The following is a 7,500-nucleotide window of genomic DNA, read 5'->3' as shown; positions in this document are numbered from 1 at the left end:
CTACGGGACCGCCGTTGCCACTTGAACACCTTTCGCCGAGAGTATCCGGGCACCCCACCTACCCGCCGGAATCACGAACCACGAGGTAGAAGTCAGGAACCAACAGGAGAAGTCGTGAACTAAATGGCGAATTCATGAACCAAACGGAGAGAAGTCATGAACCGAGCGGTTTAGGGTCAGGGTGAGGGTTGTTAGGGTGAGGCCGTTAGGGTGAGGCCGTTGCTTCGAGCGGGAAGATGGGCAGCCCCGCCCCCCCCCCCCCCCCCCCCCCCGTTGGGTGGAAGGAAACCTCTGCTGCGGGCCCGGCAACCATCCCGAACGGACCCGCTGGGTCCAAATGTCTGCCGAGGGCGGTCCTGCTGCGGTCGCGGGTTCGTTGGAAACCTCTCCTGCTGCTGGCATGGCCACCCTCCCCCCCCCCCGCCCGACTGACGACCCTGCGGGCCCGGCGACCCGGTGTCCCGTTGCCGCGCGGGGAGTGATCCTCGGGGCCGTGCCGGGCGGGCCCAGCGACACGAAGAGAGTGGGGGGGGGGTCGGAGGGAGTGGCACTGGGGAGAGAGGGGTGGGGGAGAGAGTGCCCCCCCCCCCCCCATTAGGGGCGAGTTTATGCAGTCATCAGAGTTTATACCTAACCTCATGATGCTTTATTAGCCGGATAGGCTGTCTGACCTCGCCCCCAGTCCCTACTCCTTCCACTGGATTCTTCTTATACCCTCTTTTTCTTCGTGCCCCCCCCCCACGCAGGGAGGGTTCCAAGAGGGAGGAGGGAGGGAGGGAGTCCCGGGGCCGTGAGAGAGAGAGAGCCTCATTAGCTGCTAGGTTCACCTCATTAGCTGCTAGCTAACGCGTCAGACCTTTTACATTCTTTAGAGGATTGAAACCTCAGGGCCTTTAACCCCCGTTCACCGTTTACACTCAACGATCCTTCCGAACAAAACCCTTACACATCTGTCCGTCCAACTGACCCCCGAGATACCTAACACGCAGATTAACACGTCAGCGGTGATCGGCGTGTCATAGAGGAGTCACAAAGACGGGCAAAATAGAGTGGTTGAATAAAAAATACTCACTCAATTGGCCGTGATTTAACGTAGCACACAATGATGCAAAGCCCATGCAAAGTCCAGTGGCCCAAGCAAACAAATAAGATAGATCTGGCTCGGCGTTCCTCATCTCCACATCGTCACCCAGCACGCCGACGCCCAATAACAATTCCCCCGCAAATTGTGCACCTCGAGCGGCAGTACTTTAAACGGCGCCGTCTTCGGCGTGGACGGCATGAACCAAGTCGGCAAGCATCGTCACCCAGCACACAGACGTCCACTAACAATTCCTCCCCCCTGCAAATTGCGCGCCGCGAACGGCAGTACTTTCAAGTATGCCGCCTTCGGCGGGGACATCGTGAACCAAATCGGCAGGCAGGCGTCGTCAGCCGGTCGACCGACCCCCAGTTGCATTGCCCCAACGGCCATTGTGCACTTCGAACAGAACAGTGCTTTTAAAATATTCCGCCTGCCGCGTGTACATCATGAAACAAATGGAAAGGACGAACCGGGCGTGCAACCGATGCACGGAGAGTGACAGGTCGTCAAGCAAGTCCGTGGCAATCCGTCGGCCGACTCGGCCGCGGCCAGCAGAGGCGTTTTGGCCCGGGCGCGCCGAACTTTGCGCGCCCTCGGTATGCGTAACACTAGCACATGCCTTCAAAACTCACTACAAAATAACCCCAAAGTATGCCGCCTTCCCCGTGGGCCTTGTTACCAATATCTTGCCCTGCTTCCTGATGCCCTTATGGGGTCGGCTCTGTTCTTGCAGAACCCTCAGGTGGTGCAGAGTCTGGGCCATTTTATCAATATCTTGCCCTGATTCCTGATGCCCTTATGGGGTCGGCTCTGTTCTTGCAGAACCCTGAGGTGGTGCAGAGTCTGCGCCTTGTTATCAATATCTTGCCCTGCTTCCTGAAACCCTTATGGGGTTGGTTCTGTTACAAAACCCTCAGGTGGTGCAGAGTCTGGGCCACTTTATAAATAACTCTGCCTGCATTAGGGTCAGGGTTAGGGTTAGGGTTAGGGTTAGGGTTAGGGTTAGGGTTAGGGTTAGGGTTAGGGTTAGGGTTAGGGTTAGGGTTAGGGTTAGGGTTAGGGTTAGGGTTAGGGTTAGGGTTAGGGTTAGGGGTAGGGGTAGGGGTAGGGGTAGCGGTAGGGGTAGGGGTAGGGGTAGGGGTAGTTTGAACTACTGCCGCTCCAGGCGCGCACTGTGCGTGGGTAATTTTCAGTGGGCGTCGGTGTGCTGGGTGACGATGCCGCCCAGACTCTGCACCACCTGAGGGATCTGCAAGAACAGAGCCGAACCCGCAAGGGTATCGGGAAGCAGGGCAAGATATTGATAACAAGGCCCAGACTCTGCACCACCCGAGGGTTCTGCAAGAACAGAGCCGACCCCATAAGGGTATCAGGAAGCAGGGTGAGATAGTGACACCATTTGTAAAACCGGCAAATCCCACCCAGGAAACATTGCAAAAATTGGCCTCTAATGCTGGAACGTGGGTAAAGCCAAACAAACACGACACGTTTTAAAAGAACGTTACTAAAACAGCCTGGGATATGCCCATGACAAAGGATAGGCCGAACCTCACCAGAAAAAAAGAGAGGGAGACCACGGCAGAGCTGAGGGATAAACATGAGATGGTGATAAAACCAGCAGACGAGGGGAGCAGTAGGGTTACAAATTAATGTCAATATGGGGCCTGCTCCCACTGGGTAATAGACAAAAACATAGAACAGGGTGACAGGAGAGACTGGATAGCACAGAGGATAACCCGTGAGCGAAATAATGGGGTGTATGCAGTTCAATGTAAGGAGTGTACCTTACGGTACATAGGGGAAACAGGTAAAACAGCCTCAGCGGTGATCGACGTGTCAAAGAGGAGTCACAAAGACGGGCAAAATAAAGTGGTTGATTATAGACAATAGACAATAGACAATAGGTGCAGGAGTCGGCCATTCAGCCCTTCGAGCCAGCACCGCCATTCAATGCGATCATGGCTGATCACTCTCAATCAGTACCCCGTTCCTGCCTTCTCCCCATACCCCCTCACTCCGTTATCCTTAAGAGCTCTATCCAGCTCTCTCTTGAAAGCATCCAACGAACTGGCCTCCACTGCCTTCTGAGGCAGAGAATTCCACACCTTCACCACTCTCTGACTGAAAAGGTTCTTCCTCATCTCCGTTCTAAATGGCCTACCCCTTATTCTTAAACGGTGGCCCCTTGTTCTGGACTCCCCCAACATTGGGAACATGTTTCCTGCCTCTAATGTGTCCAATCCCCTAATTATCGTATATGTTTCAATAAGATCCCCCCTCATTCTTCTAAATACCAGTGTATACAAGCCCAATCGCTCCAGCCTTTCAACATACGACCGTCCCGCCATTCCGGGAATTAACCTAGTGAACCTACGCTGCACGCCCTCCATAGCAAGAATATCCTTCCTCAAATTTGGAGACCAAAACTGCACACAGTACTCCAGGTGCGGTCTCACCAGGGCCCGCTACAACTGTAGAAGGACCTCTTTGCTCCTATACTCAACTCCTCTGGTTACGAAGGCCAACATTCCATTGGCTTTCTTCACTGCCTGCTGTACCTGCATGCTTCCTTTCATTGACTGATGCACTAGGACATCCAGATCTCGTTGAACTCCCCCTCCTCCTAACTTGACACCATTCAGACAATAATCTGCCTTTCTACTCTTACTTCCAAAGTGAATAACCTCGCACTTATCTACATTAAACTGCATCTGCCATGTATCCGCCCACTCACACAACCTGTCCAAGTCATCCTGCAGCCTTATTGCATCTTCCTCACAATTCACACTACCCTCCAGCTTAGTATCATCTGCAAATTTGCTAATGGTACTTTTAATCCCTCCGTCTAAGTCATTAATGCATATCGTAAATAGCTGGGGTCCCAGCACCGAACCTTGCGGTACCCCACTGGTCACTGCCTGCCATTCCGAGAGGGACCCATTTATACCCACTCTTTGCTTTCCGTCTGTCAACCAATTTTCTATCCATGTCAGTACCCTACCCCCAATACCACGTGCCCTAATTTTGCCCACTAATCTCCTATGTGGGAGCTTGTCGAAGGCTTTCTGAAAGTCGAGGTACACCACGTCCACTGACTCTCCCCTGTCAATTTTCCTAGTTACATCCTCAAAACATTCCAGTAGATTTGTCAAGCATGATTTCCCCTTCGTAAATCCATGCTGACTCGCAATGATCCTGTTACTGCTATCCAAATGCTCAGCAATTTCGTCTTTTCTAATTGACTCCAGCATCTTCCCCACCACTGATGTCAGACTAACTGGTCTATAATTACCCGTTTTCTCTCTCCCTCCCTTCTTAAAAAGTGGGATAACATTTGCTATCCTCCAATCCACAGGAACTGATCCTGAATCTATATAGAACATTGAAAAATGATCTCCAATGCTTCCACTATTTCTAGAGCCACCTCCTTAGGTACCCTGGGATGCAGACCATCAGGCCCTGGGGATTTATCAGCCTTCAGTCCCATCAGTCTACCCAAAACCATTTCCTGCCTAATGTGGATTTCCTTCAGTTCCTCCATCACCCTAGGTTCTCCGGCCCCTAGAACATTTGGGAGATTGTGTGTATCTTCCTCAGTGAAGACAGACCCAAAGTAACGGTTTAACTCGTCTGCCATTTCTTTGTTCCCCATAATAAATTCCCCCGTTTCTGTCTTCAAGGGACCCACATTTGCCTTGACTATTTTTTTCCTCTTCACGTACCTAAAAAAACTTTTGCTATCCTCCTTTATATTATTGGCTAGTTTACCCTCGCACCTCATCTTTTCTCCCCGCATTGCCTCTTTAGTTAACTTTTGTTGCTCTTTAAAAGAGTCCCAATCCTCTGTCTTCCCACTCTTCTTTGCTATGTTATACCTCCTCTCCTTAATTTTTATGCTGTCCCTGACTTCCCTTGTCAGCCACAGGTGTCTCTTACTCCCCTTAGAGTCTTTCCACCTCTTTGGAATAAATTGATCCTGCAACCTCTGCATTATTCCCTGGAATACCTGCCATTGCTGTTCTACCGTCTTCCCTGCTAGGGCCTCCTTCCAGTCAATTTTGGCCAGCTCCCGCCTCATGCCTCTGTAATCCCCTTTGCTATACTGTAATACAGACACTTCCGATTTTCCCTTCTACCTTTCCATTTGCAGAGTAAAACTTATCGTGTTGTGATCACTGCCTCCTAACGGCTCTTTTACCTCTAGTCCCCTTATCAGATCAGGATCATTAAAAACACTCACTCTATTGGCCGTGATTTAACCTAGCACACAGTGTTGCAAAGCCCACGCAAAGTCCAGTGGGCCAAGCAAACAAATAAGATAGATCTGGCTCGGCGTTCCACATCTCCACATCGTCACCCAGCACGCCGACGCCCATTAACAATTCCCCCGCAAATTGTGCACCTCGAGCGGCAGTACTTTAAACGGCGCCGTCTTCGGCGTGGACGGCATGAACCAAGTCGGCAAGCATCGTCACCTAGCACACAGACGTGCACTAACAATTCCTCCCCCCGCAAATTGCGCGCCGCGAACGGCGGTACTTTCAAGTATGCCGCCTTCGGCGGGGACATCGTGAACCAAATCGGCAGGCAGGCGTCGTCAGCCGGTCGACCGACCCCCAGCTGCATTTCCCCAACGGACATTGTGCACTTCGTACAGAACAGTGCTTTTAAAATATTCCGCCTGCCGCGTGGACATCATGAACCAAATGAGCAGGCAGGCATCATATCATATCATATCATACACATACAGCCGGAAACAGGCCTTTTCGGCCCTCCAAGTCCGTGCCGCCCAGCGATCCCCGTACATTAACATTATCCTATACCCACTAGGGACAGTCAGCCCCCAGCACAACGACGCCCCCGCTAACAATTCCCCACGCACATGGTGCGCTCGAGCTGCAGCACTTTAAAGTACGCCGCCTTCGGCGGGGACATCGTGAACCAAAGGAGCAGGCAGCCATGGTCACCGCCAGCACAACGACGGCGCCGCTAACAATTCCCCGCGCACCTTGTGCGCTCGAGCTGCAGTACTTTAAAGTACGCCGCCTTCGGCGGGGACATCGTGAACCAAAGGAGCAGGCAGCCATGGTCACCGCCAGCACAACCACGGCGCCGCTAACAATTCCACGCGCACCTTGTGCGCTCGAGCTGCAGTACTTTAAAGTACGCCGCCTTCGGCGGGGACATCGTGAACCAAAGGAGCAGGCAGCCATGGTCACCGCCAGCACAAGCACGGCGCCGCTAACAATTCCCCGCGCACCTTGTGCGCTCGAGCTGCAGTACTTTAAAGTACGCCGCCTTCGGCGGGGACATCGTGAACCAAAGGAGCAGGCAGCCATGGTCACCGCCAGCACAACCACGGCGCCGCTAACAATTCCACGCGCACCTTGTGCGCTCGAGCTGCAGTACTTTAAAGTACGCCGCCTTCGGCGGGGACATCGTGAACCAAAGGAGCAGGCAGCCATGGTCACCGCCAGCACAAGCACGGCGCCGCTAACAATTCCCCGCGCACCTTGTGCGCTCGAGCTGCAGTACTTTAAAGTACGCCGCCTTCGGCGGGGACATCGTGAACCAAAGGAGCAGGCAGCCATGGTCACCGCCAGCACAACCACGGCGCCGCTAACAATTCCCCGCGCACCTTGTGCGCTCGAGCTGCAGTACTTTAAAGTACGCCGCCTTCGGCGGGGACATCGTGAACCAAAGGAGCAGGCAGCCATGGTCACCGCCAGCACAAGCACGGCGCCGCTAACAATTCCCCGCGCACCTTGTGCGCTCGAGCTGCAGTACTTTAAAGTACGCCGCCTTCGGCGGGGACATCGTGAACCAAAGGAGCAGGCAGCCATGGTCACCGCCAGCACAACCACGGCGCCGCTAACAATTCCACGCGCACCTTGTGCGCTCGAGCTGCAGTACTTTAAAGTACGCCGCCTTCGGCGGGGACATCGTGAACCAAAGGAGCAGGCAGCCATGGTCACCGCCAGCACAAGCACGGCGCCGCTAACAATTCCCCGCGCACCTTGTGCGCTCGAGCTGCAGTACTTTAAAGTACGCCGCCTTCGGCGGGGACATCGTGAACCAAAGGAGCAGGCAGCCATGGTCACCGCCAGCACAACCACGGCGCCGCTAACAATTCCCCGCGCACCTTGTGCGCTCGAGCTGCAGTACTTTAAAGTACGCCGCCTTCGGCGGGGACATCGTGAACCAAAGGAGCAGGCAGCCATGGTCACCGCCAGCACAAGCACGGCGCCGCTAACAATTCCCCGCGCACCTTGTGCGCTCGAGCTGCAGTACTTTAAAGTTCGCCGCCTTCGGCGGGGACATCGTGAACCAAAGGAGCAGGCAGCCATGGTCACCGCCACCACAACCACGGCGCCGCTAACAATTCCCCGCGCACCTTGTGCGCTCGAGCTGCAGCG

Source organism: Rhinoraja longicauda, chromosome 19, assembly GCF_053455715.1.
Source record: "Rhinoraja longicauda isolate Sanriku21f chromosome 19, sRhiLon1.1, whole genome shotgun sequence".
NCBI lineage: Eukaryota > Metazoa > Chordata > Chondrichthyes > Rajiformes > Arhynchobatidae > Rhinoraja > Rhinoraja longicauda.
Note: the sequence above shows the minus strand (reverse complement) of the source record.